Below are 27,511 nucleotides of genomic sequence, written 5' to 3'. Positions count from 1 at the left end.
ATTATAGAGTGCTTTTTTCAAATTAAGCCTAGTACGTAACGTGATTTAAAGTGGATCAGCTCACACTCAAGCAGGGATAGGAGAATTCAGATTCACATCCCCTTGCCACACACCCCCACACCACCTGCCTCAAGGGGGTTTCTTAAGCACAGTTTTTTAAACTACTGCCCATTCTCTCCCCATTAAGATCTAAGATATCTAATGAAGAATTTAATGATCCAAGGGGATGGGGTGTGGGGAACCTGTATTTATTCTTGAAAAATGAGAAAACCCTGATAAAGTCCAAAAAACACTAAGTAGCTATCTAAAACTTGGTTAGTTAACAGGACAAATTTAATTCATAGCAGCAGCTAACCCAAATTGCAGGCCTGGTGTTCTGTTCCTCGTTAACGAGACAGCAAATGATCCCCCAGCTCCAAGAGCTCCTGACTGACTCAAAAGACTATAAAATCACTTCTTGACCATAAGCTCTTTAGTAGACATATTCTTGTGACACCTTCACTCCTTCTTCCTCAGCTGTGTTCCAAAGAAATGTATCACCTTTTCTAAAAATGTGCCAGCCGCTTGATTTCCATTCCACTGATGTTTCCACAGCACCATACAGAGCATCTTTCATCTCCAGGCCATGCTGTGTTCACTTCCATGGAGTTATAAATAATGACAATAATAATAGTACTGATAATAAAAATAATAGTAATGAGGAGGAACAGAAGGAGAAAAAGAAGAAACATAATTTGAGAACATTTATGAGCCTATGCTTATTTCCAATAATCTCTAGGATAAGTGTACCCTCGTTTTATGTAAAATAGGAAAGTCATAAACTTGTTCAAAATCATACTGCTAGTAAGTGAAGCTGACATTTAAACTCTGGCCTGTCTGATTCCAAAGCTTATACTCTTTCCACCATATCATACTACCACTGTTTGTATTGAAACACTGTAAGCGTTCCCATAGTCTTTTCCAGAAGGACTGTTTTTTCATGAAATTTTATTTTAATAGCAGTAAGAGAAATTATTAACGCTGGTTAAAATCAAGTTCTACCTCTGTGATTAGGTATAAACCTAAATCTAATCTGGAATTTGGCCGTATTTGAAAATATGTACTATCTAAGAATCATTGCAAAGTCAGGTATATAAAATGTTAAATTGTAATGCAACGATATTATTTCTTGTAACTGGAAAATTCCTTACCAACTTAAAGAATCATCACTCAAAGCTGTTTTATTTGGTTATTTCAATAAGAAACAATCCTATCGACCCCCATGAGATGGCAACCTAATTGAGTTATATCATTGTTAATAAAACTACAAGGCTCTTATGTCCCACTAAACACTTTCTATCCACTTAATATCCTTTGCTTGGTTTAATTTGGGGATAGTTCCTTATGGAAGAAGTAATTTCACTGACATGAAGAGAAAATAATCTAGGAATCCCAAAATGAAATTCTTCTCTAACTCAGTGGGACTTTCTGTTTTATCTGCCCTTACCTTTTGGAAGATCAGTGTCTAAGTTTGCCATGCTGCTGTGATACACACCACATTCTGGTCGGCTCAACAACAGGAATATATTGGCTTCAGAAGCTAAAATTCCAGAGTCAAGATGTTGGCAGGGCCATGCTTTCTCCCCAAAGAATGAGCATTCTGGAACTGACTAGGCACAGTCCTTGGGCTGCTATGGCTTTGTAGCTCTCCTTCCTGTCAGATGGCATTCTCTCCCTCTCCTTATCTCTCCTCTTTCATTTTCCAAGTGCCAGCTTTTGGCTACTCCCTTTGGCTTTCTCTTACTTCCCTTTATAAGGCCTCCAGGATACAGATGAAGACCCACCCTGATTCATTTGGCCACACCTTATGTTTTAGTTTGTTAAAGCTGCAGGAATGCAATATAACAGAAATGAAATGGCTTTTATAAAAAAAAAAACTTAATAAGTTGTAGGTTTACAGTTCTAAGGCCATGAAAATGTCCAAACTAAAGCATCCAGAGAAAGATACCGTGATTCAAGAAAGGCCAATGGGTTTGAAACACCCCTGTCAGCTGGAAAGGCTCCTGGTGATGTCTCTAGCTTTCTCTCCAGGCTTCTGGTTTCAAAAGATTCCACAGGAGCATTTTCCTTCTGCTTCTCCAAAGGTCTCTGGCTATGTGGGCTCTGAAGCTTTTCTAAAATGGTTCTCTCTTAAAGGACTACCTATAAGCAACCCCACCTTAAATGGGTAGAGACACATCTCCATGGAAACCACCTAATCAAAAGGTCCACCCACAATTGGGTGTGTTACATCTGCATGGAAGCAACTTAATCAAAATATCTCACCCGACAATATTGAATGAGGATTAAAGAATGTGGCTTTTCTGGGGTATACAACAGTTTTAAACCAGCACACCTTAGCTAATAAAAACATCTTCCAAAGCTCCATTTATGAATATGTTCATACCCACAGGAATGCAGAAGATTTTAAGAACATGATTTTTGCTGGGATACCATTAGTCAGTCTACCACAACCAAATAATTACGTTTCGGCATATTATGGACTGGAATCCTGCTAGGTGCCTAAGCTCTATGTACCCCAGATTGCTAACTGTATATTTGGAAAGTTCACCAATTTTACTTCTTGTTAAATTACTACTGGAAAGCTACTGCTGTTCTGAATAAAAAGATGTTTCTCTAGAGGCCTACGCTTCTGATGCCTCTTAATTACTATAAAAGTATAGCTTAAATAGCCAAAATATATTGAAAGAGAAGTTGGAGGACTCACTTCTTACTCGAAAGTAAATTGGCAAGCTACAGTGGTCAAAATAGGATATCGATGACATAAAGATAGAAATATTGACCAATGGAATTGAATTGAGAGTTCATAAATAGGCCCTCACATCAAAGGTTAAGTTCACTAAAGTTGCCAAAATGCAATCTACCAGAAATGGGCAACCTTTTAGCAGTGGGGATTTGTTTGTTTACCAGCTTCCAGTTCTGAGGCTATTAGAGTGCCCAAATCAAGGCATCAACAGGCTTTCCCCCTGAAGACCAGCTGCCACGATCTGGGACTTGTCTGTCAAATGGCAAGGCACATAACTTACGTCTGCTGGTCCTTCTCTCCTTGGTTTTGTTGCCCTAGCTTCTGGCTTCCCCATCTGTGGCTTCCTTTCTCAGCTTCTGTGTATGTCCTTCCCTCTGAGCTTCTGTGCGTGTCTCTGAATTTCATCTCTTACAAAAAACTCCAGTAGGAGTATTATGACCCACGTGGGGCATGCCTTTACTGAAATAACCTGATCAGAAAGTCCTACCCACAACAGGTCTACACCCACAGGAATGTATTAGCTTTAAGAACATCATCTTTTACCAGGTATGTACAGCTTCAAACCATCACAGTGGACAATTGATTTTTGACGAAACTCCCAAGTCCACTCAACTAGGACAGGACAGTGTCTTCAACAAATGGTTGAAATGGATAACTGGATATCCACATGTAAAAGAATCTAAGAGTACCCTATCTAATACATGATCCAATAATTAACTCAAAAATGGATCAAAGACCTAAATATAAGAGCCAGGAACATAAGACTCCTAGAAAAAAATGTAGGGGAGCACCTTCATAATATGCTCGGAGACGATGGTTTCTTGGGCTTTACACCCAAAACAGAAGCAGCAAAAGAAAAAAATAAATAAATGGGACCTCCTCAAATTTAAATACTTTTGTGCTTCCAAAAAATTTATCAAGAAAGTAAAAAGACAACCTACTCAATGGGAGAATATATTTGAAAAACCACATATCCAATGAAGGTTTAATATCCAGAATATACAAAGAAATCCTACAACTTAACAATAAGAAGACAAACAACGCAATTTAAAAATAAGCCAAAGACTTGAATAGACATTTTTCCAAAGAGGAAATACAAATGGCTAAAAAGCAGATGAAAAGATGCTCAGCATCTGTAGTTATTAGGGGAATGCAAATCAATACCACAACGCAGTATCATTTCACACCTACTAGAATGGTTGCTATTAAATAAACAGAAAACTACAAGTATTGGAGAAGATGTGGAGAAATAGGAACATGTATTCACTGCTCGTAGGAACATAAAACTGTGCAGCCACTGTGATAAACAGTTTGGCGGTTCATTGGGAAGGTAAGTATAGAATTGCAGTATGATCCAGTAATCCCACTATTAGGTACACACAAGAAGAACTGAAAGCAGTGATTCAAACAGACATTTGCACACTGATGTTCATAGCAGCATTATTCACAATTGCCAAAAGATGGAAGTAACCCATGTATCTATCAGCCAATGAATGGATAAATAAAATATGGTCCGTACATATATTGTTAGGGAGTGAAATTTAAGCTAAGTGCCTATAATAGATAACAACATGAAATGGTCAGACTTTTCTATCTTTACCATCCTCTCTCTCTTAGCTTGTTTTGGTTTTTTCTTCAGGTACATGTTTCTCATTACAGATAATTCAGTGTTCTGGCAAATCCTTCTTTGTTTAAGCACAGAAGAAATTAATTTAAAACAGTGGGTACAATGCTAATAGGTTTCATATCATCCACTTCCTCTTGGCTCAATATTTCATAAAATTATGTCCTTTCACAAGAATAAAATGCTACCCTTTCACTTAACAGGGACTTGGAAGTTACTAAGAAATGAAACAATTCGCTAAAATTGTCATGCCGCTATAATCTCCTTTATGTTTTTAAAGGTGGAAAAGCCCAGAAGCAGAACCAACTTGATTGCATGTTCAGCTGGGCAAATATGTATCTGACATCTGAAATGATCCTACCTTGAAAATGTCTCTTTGGTGGGGGTGGGGGTGCAGGATTTGAGGAGAGCTTCAAATTCAGAAAGACACCTAACCCAAGTGTTCTTAATCTGGGGGAGGGGAGGTTGGAAGGATGTGATTAGTTTATCATTTTGGAAAGAAAAATCTTTAGCTTTTTGTCATGTCCCCCAAAGAAATAAAGAGCCATTTCACAGGCTTAAATTATGTTATTGTGAAAATTACAAAACTTTTTCCTAAAAAAAAAATTAAGATTTATTAATTCCATTCTTCATTAAGAAATGGTAGCAGGTCATTATAAAAGTGTTTCTGATTATTACCTTAGAAAAATTTGAGGAATGTGCAGGTTCTTAAAAAATTGTTATTGCAGATGAATATACCTGAAATAGGTAGATCCTTTATTGGAACTTAGAGATACTGTTCAAAAGAACTTCTTTATGTTAGGATTATTGAAAAGAATTTTTCCTGTCTGATCAATTCAATTCAAACCATAAAACTTTAGGATTTGCTGTATTCAAGGGCTGAAACTAAGAGGAATTCAAAGATTTGTAAACAGTTGCTGCTATCAGAGTTTATAGTCTAGCAGGACATTAAATAGATAAATAAAATGCAAGTTAGGTAAATAAAATGTAAGACAACATAGAAGCCTAAATATATCTGAACAAAGTATATGGAGATTTATAGGAAGAAGAATTAAAGTTTGGGTTTTAAGAAAGGAAATAAGGAGGGGACAAAAGGTTCACCCAGAGAGGAAGCATTTGAAATGCTGTATCCCTGAAGATTAGGTATGATTTCTATGGGGGCACATTTGGTGAAATTTCCCTTAGCATTTCCCCATTATTTATTAAATTTTCAGATAATTCAGCTCTGTAGTCTCCCATGCCTAGCATCACCAAGTAAGATGGATGGAAGGGTTGATGGATGGGTGGATGGATGATGGATGGATGATTGATGGAAGGATGGATTGATGGATGGATGGATGGATGATGGATGATGAATGGATGGGTGGATGATGGATGATGATGGATGGATGGATGGATGATGGATGATGAATGGATAGATGGGTGGATGATGGATGATGATGGATAGATAGGTGGATGATGGATGGATGATGGATGGATGGATGGATGGATTATGGATGGGTGGATGATGGATGATGGATGGATGATGGATGTGGATGGATGGATGGATGATCGATAATGAATGAATGGATGGATGGATGGGTGGATGATGGATGATGATGATGGATGGATGGATAATGGATGATGATGATGGATGGATGGATAATGAATGATGGATTGATGGATGGAAGGATGATGAATGGATGGACAGGTGGATGATGGATGGATGGATGAGTGGATGATGGATGGATGGGTGGATGATGGATGGATAATAGATGATGGATTGATGGATGGATAGATGATGAATGGATGGATGGGTGGGTGATGGATGGATGTACGATGGATGATGGATGGGTGGATGATGGATGGATGATGGATGATGGATGGGTGGATAATGAATGATGATGATGGATGGATGATGGGTTATGAATGGATGGATGGATGAGTGGATGATGGATGGATGGATGGATGGGTGGATTATGGATGATGATGGATGGGTGAATGATGGATGGATGGGTGAATGATGGATGATGATGGATGGGTGGATGATGGATGGATGGATGATGAATCGATGGATGGATGGATGATGGATGTGGATGGATGGTTGATGGATTGATGAATAGATGGATGATGGATGGATGGATGATGGATGGTGGATGAGTGGATGGATTGATGAATAGGTAGATGAGTGACAGACAGGGGAGAGGGACAGCATAAGGGAGGGAGCAAGCTGACCATGGCACTTTGAATCCATATCTTTTTCTAAATCTCCCTGAGTTTTTCTTCTGCCAGAAACCAATGCCTTCAGCCAGGAGCAAACTCTGTGTCTAAGGGCACATGTGGTAATGTTGGGTCCACCTAGATTAATCCGAAATAATCTCCTATCTTCAGGTCACTAATTAGGAACTTTCTATATCACAAAATCCCTTTTGTCATGTAACGAACATACTCGTGGTTAGAAGCAAAGATCATGGGATCCAAAATCCTACCTACTGCAATAATTATCATAGTAAATTAATAAGGAGAGCACTTTCACTGAAAGCTATGCTGTCCAAAAGTCATGAAGTCAGTTCTAGAAATAGGAAGTATTGCTTTGGTGCCAGAAAGAAATGTGATTAAATCCACATTTTGCTAATTTTACAAACTTTAAGTGAGTTGTTTACTGCTCTTTGCCGTGGTCTCCTTATTGGTAACACAGAGATAATAGAAATATCTATCAAATAAAGGTGTTAAGAGAACTACATGAATTCATACATGTAAAAGATGATTCTTACCCTTTCCCCCACTCCATGGGACATGATATCCAGGGGTGTAAGTCTCCCTGACAATGTGGGACATGACTCCCAGAGATGAGCTACGCCCTGGGACCGCAGAATCAGCAGTGTCTTCCTGACCAAAAAGGAGAAAAGACATGTAACAAAATAAGGTATCAGTAGCTAAAAGAGTTCAAATAGAATCAAGAAGATATTCTGGAGTCACTCTAATGCAAGCTTCAGATTATATCACTAATTGCTATGGTTTGCCAAACCTCAACCAACATCATCCCTGTTAACCCTAAAGAACACCCAGGGCTTGAACTGAGAACCTATCAAAGTTGCACACACTAAGTTTTCTTTTCAGAACCCGAAAACCTTCAGATGGTTCCTCGGCCAGATAAGCCCTAAAACCCAGAGGTGTCAGTATCTCCAAAAACATCAACTAGTTCCAGCCCTCTATCCCATATTGTTGACTACCCTTTCCAACATGAAAAGTCATAATGGGCATAACCCAAATATACTTAAAGACTGGGAAAAGGATCAGTGGAGAAAGAGGAGTTATAAAAAAGAAGTTCATATTTAGCAAATGATTATGACTACTGAATCATTGTATTGATATTTCTTTTTAATCTCCAGTGTCTTGGAGCAGCTAGAAGGAAAAACCTGAAATTATGGAACTATAACCCATCCCAAACTTTGAAATCTGTTCTATAACTCATTGTTAAAATGTACTTTGAAGTTTATTGCTTTTTTGTGTATATATTTCGCAATAAATATATATATTAATTTTTAAAAGACAGTGCTAAGAAAGGCAGCATGATACAATGCATCTATAAATGCTATTATTATTAAGCCAAGAAACATGGTGGTAGCAACGTGAACTAAAGTAAGAGAACAGATTGAGGCATTATGGAAGTTAGTTAGAGATCTCAATTTCATTTACTCAAGCTTTTGATCAAATGAAAACCTACGCTACCTGTATTAGTTCCCTATTGCTGCTATAACAATTTGCCACATTCAGGGACTTAAAACAACACAATCTTATAATTGTGGAAATCAGAAGACCACGATGAGTTTCACTGGGCTAAAATCAAATTATCAGCAGGACTGTGTTCCTTCTGTAGGCTCTGGGGGAGAATCTATTTCTTTGCCTTTTACCTCTTGTGGAGACTGCCACATTCCTTGACTCATGTCCCCTTCCATCTTTAATGCAGATATCACATAATTCTGATCCCTGTCTCTCTGGTCACATTTCCTTCTCTGACTCTCTTGCCTCCCTCTTTCACTTATAAAGACCCTTGTGATTATACGGGACCCACTCGGATAACCCAGCATAATCCCCCAGTCTCAAAATCCTTTGACATTATCCGCAAAATCCCTTTTACCATGTAAGATGGCGTATTTACGGGTTCCGAGGATTCGAACACAGACATCTTTGGGAGGCCATTATTCTGCCTACCACAGCATGTGCTACCTAATACATGATATCTTATTTATATCTACTCTCATTTTTAAAGGTTGGTAAGGAAGATGTCTGAAATCATCCATCCAGTACAAATCAGCTGAATGAGATCACTCGATATATTCATGGTCCCTAGAAACTTCTTTTATATGGATATGCAACGAAAATGACATCAATTTCTGTTTGTTAGATTGTTTTAAAATACTACTGTTCTGGACTGGTTTGACAATAGCTCTATTCAATCACATTTTCAAATCAGAGCACTTTCAGAATGTCTACTCATTTATAAATTACAGTCATTCGCTACTAGATAGCATTAATTTTTTATTTGCAATTCTTTTATTTTTGTTAAATATTATCACCTGCTTGAACTTCTCTTCCTATTTTAAATACATATATAATCGCAATGCATGGGAAAACCTCTAAAGTACATCTTTCTTGATCTCTCTTCTTGAAATATTGCCATCCCATAGCTTCACTCCCAACTTTTTTTTACATTTAAAATAACTCTTTCTGTCATCTGAAAGTAGTGTTCCTTTCTTGTGAGATGCTCTGCCCTCCAGCATTTGTCATATGAAAACTCATTTAGTGTGATTTTTAGAGCAGAGGGGCCATCCTCCAGACAATGTTGCATTTATTAGCTCTAGATACCTATTTGCCTGTGTGTTATGTATGTGCTGTTTTGAATTATATCATTCACTTCACTTTACAGTAAAACCCCAATTCTTCATATCACTTCAAATGTCCTTCCAGTATTTATACATGTAAATACATAAATTTTACACATTTGTAAGTATATATACCTTGTGCCTTTTGCTATACGTAATAGCACTTTCAACTCAAGAAACATGTGTTAGCACCAAGTACATGTCAGGCACTCTGTTAAAGATGAGGAATATAAAGTTGAAAATATCCTTCTCCCACAATTATGGATTTCACACCATACTGGAGAAGATGATGGGTATGATGGTGAAAATAAAGAAAAGGAGGAGACATCTTCAAAATATGGAATTGCCTAGACTTGGAGATGGGATGGCTGAAGTGTTAGGACAGAGAAGAGTAGAAAGGACAATCAGCTTTTAGTTTGAAAACTTGGTGCACATTGGTACCTCCCACTGAGATGGATAATTTGGATGGAGAAGATAGTTTCATTCTGGACATGTTGAATTTGATATGCCTGTAACATCCAGTCGAAGACGTCCCATAAGCAAGCATTCATTTATTAATTATTTATTATATTAATTATAATAATTATTAATTAATTATTAATTCTGTTTAGGATGTATTACAGTAATCCAGAGAAGACATGATTGTGGTTCAGACTAGGGTGGAATAAAAAAACTGAAGAGATTTTGCTACCATGTTTCTGGGTAAAGAAGAAAGGGAAATAAAGGCAGATGAATTTGTGATTCTGGAGTGTAGGAAGATGTCAGAACTGGTGAAGGGTATGTGGAAGTAATCCCATGGGTGGCAGAGAAAAGTTTGGGGCCTAGTGAGTCCACATTGTAAAGTTAGAGCATGAGGCACCTCACGCCAGTTTCCTGAACTACACAGACATTGAAACACAGGCAGAGAAAACGAAAGGAGAGTGATAATAAATAGTAATAAAGAAAAGAGAACAACAAAAAGCATGGTGTACCATTTCACAAACACTAGAATAGTTATTATTTAAAAAAACAGAAAAAAGCAAGTACTGACAAGGATATAGAGAGATTGGAATCTTATGCATTCCTAGTGGGAATGTGAAATGGTGCAACTATTGTAGAAGAGAAATATAGAGTCACCGTATGATCTGGTAATTTCACTCCTAGGTATATATTCAGAGAAATGAAAGCAGGGACTCAGATAGATATTAATATGATGATGTTCATAGCATCATTATTCACCAGAGCCAAAAGGTGGAAGCAACCCAAGTGTCTATCGATAGATAAATGAATAAACCAAATGTGGTATATACATTCAATTGAACATTATTCGGCTGTGAAAATGAATTAATATATCCTCTTTGTCTTTTAAATTTTCCTTCACAGTTTCTTGACCATGATCTGTCCTCAAGACTCATCCTCACCACATCTTTGGTTTTCTTTCCTTCCTCACTACTTTCTAATCGATTGGGATGGGGACAAATGACTTAAGAGAAAACACCCACAGAAATGTTTTCCCTACTGTTCAAGCATTCGGATATTATGAGAAGTATGTGTGAGTTCTTGTTGAGAGGTCCTCTCCATTGCCCACTTCTCTGAGGTAGGAGATACGCTCCTGCTTGACTACTCCTCCCTCAGCTCTCACCCGTGGTAGCATACATCACCAAGTCTTCAATAGGGGAGATGCTTGCTGAGCCCCCTGCGCTCAGCTCTCTTAGGCAGTACAGTATGACTTAACTCAGCCTCCTCCTGCTGCGTGTACTTAACTCATGGAGAATTGCTATTTTCTTACCACCTCAAGCAGTCAGGAAGCAGTGTTCCACAGCTGTCCCCAATCTAGACCCACCATCATTCTTCAGTTTTCTTCACCACTTCCACCTCACTTCCACTTTCACTTACATATGCATAGAAACCACAGAAAGTCTACTGCATATGCACACATTCAACCAGGAATGAAAAATGGGATCTCATCTCCCCTTCTTTTAAGCACTTTTAATCTCTGCAGTTGTTTCTCAGAGACCCTGTCATTTGTTTGATGAGTCATGGGGAAGGGGTGTTTCAGTTTGCTAAAACTGCTGGAGAACAATATACCAGAAATGGATTGGCTTTTACGAAAAGAATGTATTAAGTTTCAAGTTACAGTTCTAAGGCCATGAAAATGTCCATATTAAGGCACCAAGAGGATACCTTCTGGGAGGAAAGGCAGCTGGCATCCGGGGTTCCTCTGTCACATGTGAAGGCAAATGGCAACATCTGCTGTCTTTCTCTCCAGTCTTCTGATTTCAAATTGCTGTCTCCAGAATGTCTCTGGGCATTTCTTTCTCTCTCAGGTTCTCCCGAAGTGTTTTCTTTCTGAGCTCTCTACCTCCGTGAGCTCTCTTAAAGGACTCCAGTAAATGATTAAGTCCCACCTTGAATTAGGTGAGTGACAGTTCCATGGAAACAACCTAATCAAAAAGGTCCTACCCACAGTGGGTCTGCACCCACAAGAATGGATTAGAAGAACATGACTTTTCTGTGGTACCTAACAGTCTCAAACCAGCACAAGCAGTTACAGAGAGGAAAAGGCTCCTGTGCCAATCTTAAAACATACTAATGATTGATGCCTTCCAGCTCTGTTTTCTGCTTGCAGAAGTTAGGGGTAAGGGTGATGTTTAGGAGGTAATACAGTAATTTGATTGTTTTTTACTTTGAAGGGGCATGTGTTTCCCAATTGTTTGGTACCTTATGGTTCTTTGTCTTCACCTTTGGGTGCCAGTCTCCAAGAGGAGTCCCATGTAACATCCAATTCTACTACTCAGATTCTGTTACTATAAGGTGGAGTATTGTATGTCATCTGATAAATATGCATGAGCCTCTTAACTATTTGCAAATAAAAGATGCTCTCTAAGAAGTAGGGGGGATGATGAGGGGTATGGATTTTATGTAGAAGAAAAGGAAATGTCTTCATATGGATTATGGTGGCAAAGGCATGTCAGTTATAGGTTGATTTTACGATGTGCAAATAAAATTGTATAATAATGAAAAAAAAAGATGCTCTACAACCTGCACTGTTCCTTCCTTCCTTTCTCATGCTCATTTTGTGGAACCATCACCAAAGTCTTAGTAGGATTCTGACCCTCCCCCCAATCCTGAACTTATATTGTAGGCTACTGAAAAATTCACACGAATAAAAATTGTAAGCCTTTCTTCACGTAACCAACCTCCGGGCCTCAATTTACTCGTACTATCCAATACAGACGCTTGTCATCCACAAACACCATCTCATTAGCATGATAAAATAATTTGGAGTATAAGCATTTTTGATAATCACAATTCTGGGTTATTCCTCAAACTCGTGGGTTTGTTATATCTAGCCACAGAGTGTTGTGTCTGATTTTAAATGCATCGATATCACTCAGAGAATTGTTACATTGCAGTCTAACATTTGCTCACAAAATCACATATCTTTTCAGTGGACTTTAGGTGGTAGTAGGGATAGCCCTATTATGGGGTAGCCCCGTTGTTCTAACATGAAGTGCTATGCTGGGTAACATATAAGGACATTTAGTGTTCCTTTATGAATTTTGGCTTTACTTTTTGTGTTATTTAAAAATATATATTTCCATGACTTAAGAACATTGAAGTTCTTTTCCTTAATTTTTCTAAAACCTAGGAAGCTTTGGCTTTCACATTTAGATAATCTATTCACTTAGAATAATTATGTGAGTGTGTGTGTGTGCATTGTGAGGTAGGAATGCAGTCTTATTTGTTTCATCTATAGAACAACTTGTCTTGGCATCATTTGTTGAACAATCCATTTTTCCTCAATGATCTTGCAGTCATACCACATCATATACTGTATTTCCATATATTGATCGGTTTATTTCTGGGTTTATTTTTCTGTTCCATTTAGTTAATCTGCCTTGATTACATAACTTCATAGCAAGTTTTAATTTCTGGTAAGACAAAAACTGTTTTTCTTCTTCAGATTATTAGTATTGGTCATTTTCTTCCATGTAAATTTTATAACCAGTTTTTATATGTCCCAAGGAAATCACAAGTGGGACTTTTATTGTAATGCAGTGCATTTATAAATTGCTGTGGGTAGAATTAACAGTTATTTCCTGTTGAGATATCAAGGCTATCCTAACCTTCCTAAACCTTAGTGCATAGAAGTCAGTGAATGTGGCTAGCGTGAGAGACAATTTTTAAAATTTGTTGAGACCTGTTATTATGGCCTTGTCTTTTCTCATCGCACAGTATTAGAGTCTATATGATTCACGATATAAGTCTCATTCCTTGTGTGACTCAAATCTTCTGTATCTTTGCTAGTATTTGTCTGATTGTGCTATCAGTTCCTGTATGAGGTATATTAGAATTTCCTGTTTGGTGCTGAAATTGTCAAGTTTTTTCCTTGTTATCCTGTCACTTTTTGCTCTCACTATCTATTTATTAGGAGTGTTATGTCTTACTAATGAATTTATGATATATTACTATGAAGTATCCTCTTTATTTATGCCTGGTAATGTTTCTGCCTTAATTGTCTTATAGCCAATTTCCTTTTAAATTTATGCAGTCGTAACAACTTTCTATTGGTTAATATTTTCTTGGTTGATCTTTCTCAGTATTTTTGCTTCCAACATTTATGCAGCCAGAAGTTTTAGGTTTGTCTCTTGTAAAGAGTACATTTTGTAACTCTTCTAACAATCCCTCTCAATTAAGTACTTTAGTATTTATTTTGACTACTAATAAAATTTTATTTGGTTCTGTTTCTATATAATTTTCTATTTTCTTTCTACATTAAGATTGTTTATAATTTATTTCATTTTATCTGTTTACACGACAGTTATACCCTATAATCCAGGCTTAAGCAAACTACAGTCCACAATCAAATCTGACCTGCCTGCTGTTTGTATAAAATAACTTTTATGAAACTTATTGTTTATGTGAGAGAAAATTTAAAAGAAAAGGAGGACCTAAGATCAGGTACGAGACAAGGATGCCCGCAGTCACCACTATTGTTCAACACTGTGCTAGAAGTTCTAGCTAGAGCAGTCAGGCAGGACGAAGAAATAAAAAGCATCCAAATTGGAAAGGAAGAAGTAAAACTCTATTTTCAAATGATATGATACTATACTTGGAAGATCCTGAAAAATCTACAGTATAGTTACTTGAGCTGAAACACAAATTCAGCAAAGTGGTGGGATATAAAATTAATGTGTAAAAATCATTAACATTTCTATACACAAGCAATGACCTAGCTGAGGAGTCAGTTAAGGAAAAAATTCCACTCAAAATAGCAAATAAAAGAAACAAATACTTAGGAATGAGTTTAACTAGGGATATAAAGGACTTGTACACAGAAAATTATATAACATTGCTAAAAGAAATCAAAAGAGATCTAAATAGGTAGAAAGACATTCCCTGCTCATGGATAGGAAGGCTAAATATAGTTAAGATGTCATTTCTCTCTCAAATTGATCTACAGATTCAACACAGTAACAATCAAAATTCCAACAACCTACTTTGAAGATTTGGAAAAGTTAACTACCAAATTCATCTGGAAGGGAAAGAGACGCTTAAGAGCTAAAAGCATCCTAAAAAAAGAAGAACAAAGTAGGAGGATTAACACTCCCTGACTTTAAAAACTTTTATAAAGCCACAGTGGTCAAAACAGCATGGTACTGGCACAAAGACAGAAGCCCTAACCAATGGAATCGAATTGAGAGTACAGAAATAGACCACCAAATCTATGGTCAACTGATTTTTGACAAGGCCCCCAAATCCTCTAAACTGGTACAAAATAATCTTTCCAACAATTGGGCATGGAAGAACTGGATACCAGTAGCCGAAACAATGAACGAGGACCCCTCTCTTACACCCTACACAAAAATTAACTCAAAGTGTATCAAACACCCAAATATGAGAACTAGCACCATAAAGCATCTAGAAGAAAATGTAGGGAAACATCTTCAAGACCTAGTAATAGGAGGTAGCGTCCTAAACTTTGCACCCAAAGCACAAGCAACAAAAGGAAAAATAGGTAACTGGGAACTCCTCACAATCGAATGCTTCTGAACCTTCAAAGACTTTGTCAAAAAGGTGAAGAGGCAGCCAACTCAATGAGAGAAAATATTTGGAAATCACATATTGGACAAAGGTTTGATTTCCTTTATATACAAAGAAGTCATACAACTCAACAACAAAAGAACAAACAACCCAATTATAAAATGGGCAAAAGATATGAATAGGCATTTTTCTGAAGAGCAAATACAGATGGCCCAAAAGCACATGAAGAGATGCTCATTTTCACTGGCTATAAGGGAAATGCAGATCAAGACTACAATGAGATACTGTCTCACACCTAAAAGAGTGGTTGTTATTAAACAAACAGGAAACTATAAATGTTGGAGAGGATGTGGAGAAACTGGGACACTGATGCACTGCTGATGGAAATGTATAATGGTGCAGCCGCTATGGAAGACTGTTTGGCGATTCCTTAGGAAACTAAATATCGAGTTGCACTATATATAGTATACTTGGTATATACCCAGAAGAGCTGAAAGCAATGACACAAACATACATTTGCACACTGATGTTCATAGCAGCATTATTCACAGTTGCCAAAAGATGGAAACAAACCAAATGCCCATTAACAGACAAATAGATCAACAAAATATGGTATATACATACGATGGAATATTATGCAGCAGTAAGACAAAATCACGTCCTAAAGCACATGACAAGTTCTATGAGCCTTGAGGAGGTAATAACTGAGAGAAATTAGCCAGAAACTGGATAGATATTATATGATTCCACTTTTATGACTAGCATAAAGGTATAATCAGAGGCTTATAATACAGAATATAGGGACTTAAAGATACATAGAAGCTAGAGATGGGTGAACCATTAGCTAAAGAGGTTGAACTCCAATATAAGGGAATAAATAGGAGTGAAGGTGATTCTCTAGTGGGTCTAGAAGTAATATTACCATATTGGAGATGAACAAGATTATAAGTGGTTGTATAGACCTACATGTCCCACTGATTCACACTTGAAGTATGAATTAGTTCTCATAAGAATTACTACAAAGATATGATTCTTGTCTAAAGAGTGCTTAAGTCCAGGAGATAGGGAAAACTGCTATTGCATGCTATGAGCTATGTTCCAAAGGAAACCATCAGCACTACCACAGCAACAGCAGAGGTAAATAATGGGGAGAGGGACGAGAGTTAAGAGGAAGTTTAGATTTCCTGTTTGGTGAGGGTGTGTTTATTGGTTTTCTTTCTCTTGGGAACAATGAATTATCTAAAATCGAGAATGTTGATGGACTCTGGACTTTGGACCTTCTGCCTGATGCCCAATGAATGTAGGATGCACTGATGGAGAAGTTGATTGGCAAACGATGGTGCATACTTATGAATGAAGGTTGTGCTGCTACAAAAAGGAACAAAGTTGTGAGGCATGCATCCATGTGAATGAACATATGGGAAATTTCGTGAGATAAAATGAGCCAGAAACAAAAGAACAACAATGTTACAGTCACCTTTAGAAAATGCTTATAAGAAAACAGGGGCCTACACTGTAAGCTTTTGAGTAGGCACATTAAGTCCGGAGTGGTGATTAATATTCCTGGATTTTGAGAGGCTATTTTCTATATATAACCTGATATTTAGAGACAAAAACAAAGCCGAACAGGTTGGGGTTAAAGTAATTCAGAACATAGTGGTAAGGAAGGCAGTGTCTATGTTTTAGAACCACACTTATTGTTTGAGACCAATGGAAGAAAGGTTTATTTGATCTGGAACTGAAATTTTCTGTAGTGCATAATCTAATTCAGCATATCTGTATAGCTCATTTGAAGAATTGAAACACAGGGAGCACAGAATAAGAAAGAGGTCCTTTAATCCTGTATGGATTATTGTAATGCCTGGAAACATCCTAGAGTATATTAAGCAGATAATCAAAAAGTATTGACAAAGTCTCCTGAGGGAGGGGAGAAAGACTATGAAACTATTAAACCTTACCATCAGGGAATCCCCTGATACTGTGTCAAACTTTAGGGACACCTAAATCAATAGGCCAGGCCCTCGATCAGGAGACTTCACTCTTGTGAAGCTTATGTAGGTAGCATAGAAGCTTAGACTACCTATAGGCATGCCTAAGAGTTACTTCTGGAGGACCTCTGTTGTTGCTCAAATGTGGCCTCAGTCTCTCTAAGCCCAACTCTGCAAGTGAAATCATTACCCTCCCCTCTACGTGGGACATGACATCTAGGGGTGAAAGTCTCCTTGGTGACATGGGAGAGGATCCCCAGGGATGAATCCAGACTTGGCACCATGGGATCAGCAATTACATCCTGACCAAATGGGGGGAAAGAAGTGTAATTAATAAAGTATCAGTGGCAGAAAGAGTTCAAATAGAGTCAAGAGGCTACTCTGGAGGTTACACAAGCTTCAGGTAGACCTTGCTACCTATCATAAACCACCAACCCCCAACCAGGACCATTCCAGCCAATCCTAAAGAACACCTAGGACAATTTATAAGACTCCACAAGGGTTCCATGCACTAGAGTAACTTGCCATGAACCTACAACCTCAGATGGGTCCCTGGTCCAAATAAGTCCTGAAACCTAGCCCAGCCTCCCTAGAACATCAGATAGTTCCATCTCCCTACCCCATATTAGTGACAGATCCTTCCAATAAGAAAAACTTAGAATTGCCATAGCCCATACAATCCTAAAGAGAGGGATGGAAAGATCAAAGGTGATGGTGGAGTTATATAGAGAAGATAGGATTTAACAAATGAATATGAATGCTGAATCATTAAACTGATCTCTTTTAGTCTCCAGTATTTTAGAGCAGCTAAAAGTAAGAACCTAAAATTGTGAGATTGTAATCCATGTCAAAGTCTGAAATATGTTCTACAACTAATTGTGGTGCTATGGTTTGAAATTTATAGCTTTTTTGTCTATATGTTATTTTCCACAAAAAGAGAAGGGGAAAAAAGTCTATCGTGATGATAAAAAATATTTAAGCCCTTGAGTCTTCTATATTCTGTAGCAGCCAGAAGGAAAAATATGAGAGGATTGTATGGTAGCTCATGACAAACTCTGGGATCTGTCCTGTAACCACTTGTTGGAGTCCTTTGAAAACTATTGCTTTTTTATTTCTTTACTTTGTATATATGTTGTACTATACAATAAAAAAGTTAATAAAAAAAAGACGAGGACATATCCCTAAGAAACACAGCAGTTTTAAAAAGAAGAAGAAGAAGGAAAAGAGAGAGGAAAAACAATAGTTAAACAAATAATCAAAGAAAATTCTCAGCTAAAGAAGGGCCCTATAGGCAAATTTTAGCTGCAAGTTGGAATTGTTGAAGAATTTTACATTATGGTAAAATTCCAGAATTCCAAGAATAAAAAGAGGATCTTAAAAGCCTCAAAACATAACAGGTACACAAAGACAATCAAACCGGTAACAAACTTATCATTTGTAACATTAGAAGTTTGAAGACCGTGGAAAAATAAATATGGACTCTCTTATATGCGAAGGTCTGAAACCCTCATGAGAATCTGTTTTCAGCCAAGATATTGTTCATCTGTGAAGGATAAAGAAAGATAATTGTCAGTTACAATAGTCAAAAATTATATCAACCTCATACAGTATATAAGAGAGACACTTGGCAGGGATGTGAGGGGTCGTTCAGTGGTAGAATTGTCGCCTGCCATATGGGAGACCCGGGTTCGATTCCCAGCCCATGCACTTCCCAAACAAACAAGCAAAACAAACAAATGAAAAACCAAACCAAAGAAAAATTAAACAAATAGTGGTACAATAAGGGGATACTCACGTGGAAAAAGAATGAACTGTGACCCCCACCATACAGCATACAAATGGAAAAAAGAAAGAGAAACACTTGGGAAAGGAATCTAGTCAAGTGACAAATTCCAGCAGAGACCTCAAGAGACAGGAGGATAAAGAGCAAACAGTACTGAGCAAGGAACCCACTCCTACACCTGTGTATGGATAAATAAATAGATAAATAGATGGATAATTTTAAATAATGATGCAGCACATGAAAAATCTACAGTCTGGAACAAGAAGTACCAGAGGCTTTGGCAAAATCAATAAATTGCAGTGGGAGAAAAGATAAAAAAAAAAAAATGTAAAAGCTTTTACTAAAGGCAATTTAGAGAAAAGAAAAGGAATGAAGTTCTGAGACATGGTACAGAGTGTATAAACCTTGAAAATATTATGCTAAGTGAAGTATCAGGCATGAAAGGACAAATATTATATGATGCTACTTTTGTGAAATATGTAGACTAGGAAAATTCATAGATATAGAAAGTAGATTAGAGGTTATCAAGAGCCGAGGGGAGTTGCAAATGGGGAGCTATTGCTTAATCAGTACAGAGTTTCTGTTTGGGGTGATAGAAAAGTTTTGGGAATGGATGGTGGTGATGGTCGCACAACATTGTGAATGTAATTAATGTCCCTGAATTGTGCTCTTGAAAATGGTTAAAATGGAAAATTTTATGAAAAAGTATATATTTTTATATTTACTTACCACAATTAAAAAAACAAAATATGGTAGCATGGAAACAAAGGGAGAAGAGGATTTCAAGAAATGAGGAGAGTTCAAGGTCAGATACTAAAGAGCAGTTCAGTTAGACAAGGAATGAAAAGTCTGTCAACGTACTTGGAATCAGGAAGCCGCTAGTGAACTTGGTAATTGTTTCCCTAAAGTGATAAGGTGAAAGTTACTTTGTATACATTGTACATACATACACAGGCTTATATTTAATAATAATTATAATAATAGTCTATAATTTTAATAAGACTGACTATTAAATATGCTCATGCATCATGGTTCAAATATTTCTCAATTTTTTTTGTTTTGAATTTGTTCATAATTTTTACCATAATAAATAATTCCATAAATAGATTTTTTCAGTAAAATGCTAAACCTTTATATCTGGTTAGTATTCCCAAAAATTCAATTTAAAGAGAAAGTACAAGTAAATCTTAGTACCTTTAAATAATTAAAAGATTCTAATTTTAAATAATTATTCTGCCGGGACTTTTTTTGCTCTTTGTTATTTTCAGATGGAGCTAATTATGAATGTCTGGGCTGTTATCTGGAGTGCATACTTCTAAAGTAAGCATTTTCTTAGCCCTCTATTAATGCAGCACTATAGAATATAGTAATCTTCTGTACATGAATTAATATCCTTTCCTTACATTATAAACAATTTAACATCCGTTCCACTCTAATTGTCTAAAATAATTTCTCATCTATTCACTATTTTTGTTGACCTCACTGCACTTGAGATCCTCAATCTATGTTTTATTTTAGCAATCATAATTCTCTCATCTAATTGACAAAAGAAAAAATAGGCCATTGCCTCACTGGCCTGAGTAACCTTATTTTGACTGGCAATTTTCTAATATTTTCCCACTCTCTTTCCCCCGCCCCTGCACTTATAGTACTTTCTCTTCCATTGAACTCATTCTCTTTCCCAAGTTCTGTTTTCCCCTATTCTGCTTTCTTCATGTTTCATTTTCTGTTCTTCTTGTTTACCTAGTTACCTATCTAGATTTTTGCAAATGCTTCAATAAAAGTCCAGTTATTTATCCAGAATAAATTCCTGGAAGTAGACTAGCCAAGCTAATGGATAAACAACATTTAAGACATGTTGCCTAATGACTCAGGAAAGATGGTCTGCATTCTCACCCCTTTAGCACTTTACGTTCTTGACACCCTCACAAGAAGGTTCTTCTCTCTTATGAATCCAAATCTGCCTCCCTTTAACATGCTGGCACCATGTTCAATAGTAGTTCAGGTGGCACAACATTTGTAGGTTAATTTATTCAAGTAATTTCAATGCGCAGATTGGTCTCTGACAGAAGTAATTTGTAAAATTCAGTTAATGTAAATATTGTTAAATCATCTGATCATAGACAGCCTTTCTTTTTTAGGCTAATTGTATATTAATTGAAAATATTTATAGGACTGATTGCCTTTATTTGATCTGATCTATCTCTTCAGCTACTTATAAATAAGTTAAGCATGTGCAGGCTTTTGATGTGATGTCCACAAATTCTAAACAATGTTAATCTAGTCTCCAAAGATAATGGACTCTCTGCATCTATTCTACCCTTCCTAAGTGTCAGAAAGCCATGAGGTAGAATCATTTCCTTCATCAGTGTTCATGGATTGTCTTATATTACCAGGAATGTTTTTGGATATCATGGCCAGAAATATATTGAGAAAAGAAAAAGAAGTCTTATTTCTCCTGAGCCAAGGAAAGAAAGAATTCAAATACACTTCTATGTTCAAGGGGAAAAGCAAAATATGAAAACATAAAATGACTAGAAAAAGCACTAACCTTCTTTGAAGTCTCAAAACTGGTTTCTACACTATTTCCTTGTAGATCTTTTCAGACAAAGGGCAATAAGGGGAAAAAATGTTTAATGAAAACCATTCTTTGCCCCCTAAGTCTCCCTTGCTCATCTTCAACAAACCTAGTTCTTTTAGCAGTTCTTGAAGAAATTTTTATGCACTTTCAGCACCTCAACTGATAAATTGTATCTTGTCCCAAGAAGAGCAGCATCCCTCTTTATATATAGTATTGTTAAATGAACAATATTTTGGTTGATTTTGATCTTCACAGAGCTCAGGGAAACCTGACAATGCACAGACTTGTCTGGCAGCTGTAACTAGCTGCCTTGTACTCAGCTAAAATTTCTGGGACCCTTGTTTTCAGATGAAATCAGGTTGACATGTGTCTCCCTTCCTGTACTTGTGCATCTGGTTTGTTTAATCTAATGTAGAATATTACTTTGCCTTGACTGAATATTATCTTATAGGTATAACTACATCTTTCTCGCCCAAGGCCACTGCTTACTGTTGCCAGGTTGTGCACTATCCAATTCTAGAGTGCACCATTCATATTGAAATTATTTTAGTGTTATTTATTTGTTACTATAATTTTCTGGCAAATGGCAGAAGAATCTTGAGGAAGGTATGACTTGTTTTAGATTTATCTAAAGGGCCATTTGGACTACCAAAAAGAATGTTTCCACTATTAAAATGCTTGAGAATACTAAGTCTGAAATCCAATATTTTAAGTGTCTCTCTAAAATGTTGTGTTATAAATCCACTCTTAAAATATCATCATCAAAATTGATGATTAAAAAAATACTCAGCATAGGGTCAGAGAGAAAGGCTTGTGCCTTCCACTAGAGATTATTTTATAGTTTGTCATGAAATCATTCATATACTATGTAGAAAAAGCCATACAACCAGTTATGAATCTCCTATCTTTGTATTTGAAGGAGAGCTTGGCTAGATAGACCATCCTTGGCTCCTGCTTTCTTTCCTTGTTACCTTATCAATGATGCTGTTCTCTATTCTGAGGATAAGTGTTTCTGTGGATAAGTCTAATGTCAACCTCATTGTTTCTCCTTTAAATTGTATGACTGTCTAAAGGATTCTCTCCCATGATTTTTCTAGGCTATATTTTTGTGTTGACCATTCTGGATGACTTTTTCTTTTTCTTTTTTTTTTTTTTTTTTTTGCCTGGGGTAAGCACCGGGAATTGAACCTGAGTTTCCAGCATGGCAGGCAAGAACTCTGCCTACTGAGCCACCGTGGCCCACCCTCTGGAAGACTTTTGATTGATAAAATGCATTGATACAGTGGGGCAGCCTTTCAATAAACAAATTTAAGCCTTATTTATTTCAGAAAGCTTTTCTTTAATTCTATTTTTAAATAATTATCCTTTCCAGTTTTTATTTTTTCTCCAGGGATTGCAGTTATCCATGTATTGGACCTCCTTTACCTATCACCAGTATATTTCCTTTTCTCTCAAATCTTTCTTTATCTTTTCTTTCTCTTTAAAGTTTATTTGCTTCATTCATTTTTATCTTTTCTGTCCCTTTGTTTCCTGCTCTTTATTATGCTTCTTGTAATTTAGGCCCAATTTTAGAGATGTTTTCCTTTTCCTTCCTTTCCATCAGTTCTGTCAATTCCTGTTTCACATCCTCCAGCTGTCTGCCTATAACCTACTGTCTTCTTCCAACTCTTCCCCAAATTCTTGTAATTATCCTTTGTGCTCTTCTTTTAGAGCTGTAATTACGTGGTTAGTTATTATGCTAGAATTTTGGGCTACACTTTTCATCTGCTTTGTGGAAACATTTTTTTCTTCTGAGTTTTCATTATTTATGAGAAAATCATGGCTATTTTTTTTTCATTTTCAGTCAAATTTTATTTAAAAAGCATATCAACCTTACAATTCAAGAATCTAATCTAAATATGCACTTAACAAAGAAGCACATCTGAGTATGGGGTGTAAAAGGTTTCACAAAAACCCATCAAATATATCATCTCCAAATACCCAAATAAATCATTTCTGTAGACTTTTCATTGAGTGGAATCATAAACAAAGAACTGAAGATTTATTGCTGTGGAAAACAAATCTGTAGTACAATAGTGTGGATCTTGGGAATTAAACATAATCGAATGAATCAAGTTAAGAAGTTGAAAATTTAATAAATTTTTTAGTGTAAAAGTCTACAAGCCAGTTGACCCAAGAACTACTGAGATATCTAACTTTTTCAGCTGAGACCAGACATTATGTTAAACTTCCATTTTTTAGAAGGCCATAAAAATTATAATTCCTACAGCCCACAAACCAAATAAAATTTTTTTAAAACTGTAGAAAGAAATTAAAACTATTCTCAAAGAGCATTTTTTTTCAGCTCAATTTCAGCACCCCAAGGGAAAAAAAAGCATCCATGACTATCACAGATGAAAACAAAATGAATATCATTGGAATCAGTTATTTTTCCCCACTGAGGTATAAAATCTATGTAGAAATTTGATACTATACTATAACAAATTGTACTTCTTGTAGTTCTGATTTTATTTTCTTTAAACCCTGTTTAACATAGTTTTTTAAATTGTTGTAAAAATGTTGTTTTCATGATTTTGAATCTAGTTCCAGTTGTTTTTCATTCATTTTTGTATCAAAATTAATATACTGGCCACCAGTTCTAATCAGGAAAATAAAATCTTGGAAATCTCTTCATCACGGTAGCACATTCATCAGAAATTACTGATGTGCAAGCAAACCATAAAAAGTGCAGCTCTCCAGAAAGCACATTTTGTTGACTGTTTCATTGTCTGAATATTCTTTACAATGATTCTTGATGCAAGACTCTTTCAATCTTGTTAACATCAGTTTGCACAGTCTCACTAGTATGTAGTTTCACATCCCAGAACAAGAAGGCTGGTTCACAGCTAGTGAAAAGCTAGAGGAGTCTAAATTTTAATGGCTGATAAACCTTACATCCGCAGAGCAGGAAAGCACTTTTCCTTTTTTGCTACTTAAAAAGGTGACAGAAATGTATGCTGAGGTAGCCCAGTCAATCCTTTTTTTTTCTCTCTCTCTCTTTTTGTAAATTTGATCTTAGAATATTTCTGGAAGGGTGACATTTCTAAGAAGCCACTGTTGGGACCGGCTTCCATTGCATCCCTAATGCTAAGCACCTGGCTATCCTCGTCCATGCCTTTATCGAGGCACTGATTACTGTTCACATGCTGTAGAGTTCATTTCACTGAGTCATACTCCTACAGTTGGTTGCCTTTTAGGTGGTGGCATTTGAGCATTGTGACTGGGCCATTAAGTTTGGAAACATCCAAGCAAAGGTCAGTTGTTCTAATTTCTTTGTTGGCAGTATAAGAAAATACCTGATTACCTCCCATACCATGACAGTTAAATATTCCAACTTTTTCATTCTTTTTTCTAGTCGTGTTATCCAGACATTGATTTGTCTCCATTTTACCTATCTCCCCCAAAGAGAAATAGTGACGTGGAATTTGAGAATCAGAATAAATATTCTCCAGGTGCCAAGAGAAGGGTCTGCATTGTAACTTTTGTCTTAGACCAAGTCTTGATGATGTATCTCTATAATCTATCTTTGTAACAACTGGGGAAATTATATAGAAGAAATTCCTGAATTCATCCATCCCAACTTGTGCAGGTCTTCTGTTATTTTTATTGATAATCTGCCCTGTGCCTCCTGGAAATGTGTAAGGCATAGCTTTACGAAATACATGTCCAACATGTGAACATGTAACAATTTCCAAAGTACCTCCACACTGCCAAATCCTAAAGGAAATTTCTAGGTTTTCTCCTCCCCAAATATCCATTCCAGCATCATATGTTCCGGTTTCCTGAAAGTAATCTCCATCTATTGAAAAAAAGCCCTCCTGCTATTGTGGATGTTCTCATAGGAAGAGTCCGATCACCTTTCCTTCTGTCCATTTTTCTTTGGGGAACAGGATACCAACAAAAATTGAGCTTCCAGTTGAATCCACCATAGATCATATAAGAACCTGCCATGTGCTCAAAAGTATCATCGCTGATCCCATCAATGATAGGACATACCACTGTTTTCCTGTCATGTTTGATCCTGGCTGAGAGAGGCTCCAGTCATCCCACTGTACACTCACAATGAGCATCTCAGAAGGTGATCACTTGACCTTTAGACATAGCAGTGCCTTTTAATCTAGCTCTGATCAATCCAGAACGTTGTTCCATTCAAATTACATGAACTGGTACTTTTCATTTCTATACGTAACTCTCTAGAGGTCTTTTCAAAAAGTCTCTTTCACTGGCCTCATCTACCAGAACAGTTTCTTCTGACATGTGTCTTGGTAAGCGATTGTCGGCAGTTCGCAGAAGTGTGCGGCTATTCTTTTTCATATTCCTTACAGAATCGGCATATGTATTCCTTTCATGTTACTCCTATTTGAATGAGTTAGATTTTCCTAAAGAATCAGAAGATTCTTTAGGTGTGAAGAGAAAAGTGGACAGTGGGTTTCAAATATTCATGCATCAAGAGATTTTGCTTCTGCTACAGTAAGAAACTATGTCCTTAAAAAAATGATGCATCTGTGACTCTCAGAGCTACGCCTGGGTGTAATCTTCCCCAGTTCCTCTTGGGTCACCCCACAGGCTGCCTGTCACATGGGCCCACCGATGACGCCTTCGCTTTTGGAAATAGGATTTTCCTGGTGCTTCATTGGAATTGCCCGCTCACTCTCCACCACCCAGACTAATCCCAGCCCTTCCCACGGCACTTTCCCCTCAGGCTCACGCCCTCACTTTGGGGGAAGGAGTATTTGAGGGGGGATTTCTGAGCACTGCTGTGTGTAGGCCCCCTTCCTACTTCCCGTTCATCTGCCGCCTATTGTGACTTCGTCCTCACCTTCCTACCTGGCTCTGACTTTAGAGTTTCTAGATTTTCTTCTGTTTTCTCTAAAAAGGTAATCTGTAGGTACTTATTTTCCTCTTGCTGTTCACAGATCCCAGGAGGAGAAATGAGAAAATTCCGTTCCCATAAAAACTGAAGTCTTGTACATTTAGAAATGTTTTCCTCCTGATGTTTCTCTGGGAAGACAATTTTTCGTTAAAAGGCTCAGTGTGTGTGTTGAACGATCAGTCACGTTAATCTTCAGAGATAAGAAAATAAAGCATAGTTGGCTTATCATACTACTTAATAGGCCCAAGCTGCTTCCCTTAGTGCTCAGAGACCTTCCATTTGTCAGCCTGTTGTAGAATGTTGGTGAGTTCTGAAGTCAAGCTGTTACATACAGAAACTCTGTTTTTGAAGAGAATCTCCCGAGTGGAAAGCGCTGTGGAAAGGGCTGGGATCATTCTAGGTGGTGGGAGTAAGTAGGCAGCCAACAAGGAGGCAAGGTCTGTCTCTCTTTTGCTGCCATCATTTCATTTCACAACCTTTAAGATTACCCATTTTGATCCTTGGCTCCTACCTAAAAGCTTTTTCAGTACACAAGGATATAATTTGCCTGGGCACGAAAACTTAAGCTTAATGTTTTTAAGTGCATGCCCTTTCTAAAAAAAAAAAAACAGGTTATCTTAATTTGGAAAATTTAATTATTAATTTACTAGATCTTACAATATTTTAGATCAACATCTTACATGCTAATTTTTTAAGCAAAATGTATGTGCTTAAGTCATAGTGGATGTCACCCTATAGCAACATCACAACCATATTAACCAGAGAAAGATAGAGAATGGTCAAACTTTATAAACAAGAATAGTACTGAAACCCTAGATAAAACACATGCTTTAAATTCATTTCCTACCAGCAATTTTTCTATCGTTAGCCTCTCATCACAGCTTAATAATTTAAGAGCTCTTTCATTCATTCATTCTTTCAAAAATATGTTTATTAAATACCTATT

General features: G+C 36.9%; 1 protein-coding gene and 1 pseudogene across 15 annotated transcripts in view; one reads left to right on the top strand and one right to left on the bottom strand.

The window, feature by feature from the left end:
• DLGAP1 (DLG associated protein 1) overlaps positions 1 to 27,511 on the top strand; it is a 1,070,811-nt gene that overhangs the window by 703,118 nt on the left and 340,182 nt on the right. The gene's annotated exons all lie outside the window — the stretch shown is intronic.
• LOC143662298 (polypeptide N-acetylgalactosaminyltransferase 1 pseudogene) lies at positions 24,708 to 25,856 on the bottom strand (annotated as a pseudogene).

Source organism: Tamandua tetradactyla, chromosome 18 (genome assembly GCF_023851605.1).
Source record: "Tamandua tetradactyla isolate mTamTet1 chromosome 18, mTamTet1.pri, whole genome shotgun sequence".
Classification (NCBI taxonomy): Eukaryota; Metazoa; Chordata; class Mammalia; order Pilosa; family Myrmecophagidae; genus Tamandua; species Tamandua tetradactyla.
Note: the sequence above shows the minus strand (reverse complement) of the source record. Positions and strands in the feature narration are given on the sequence as shown.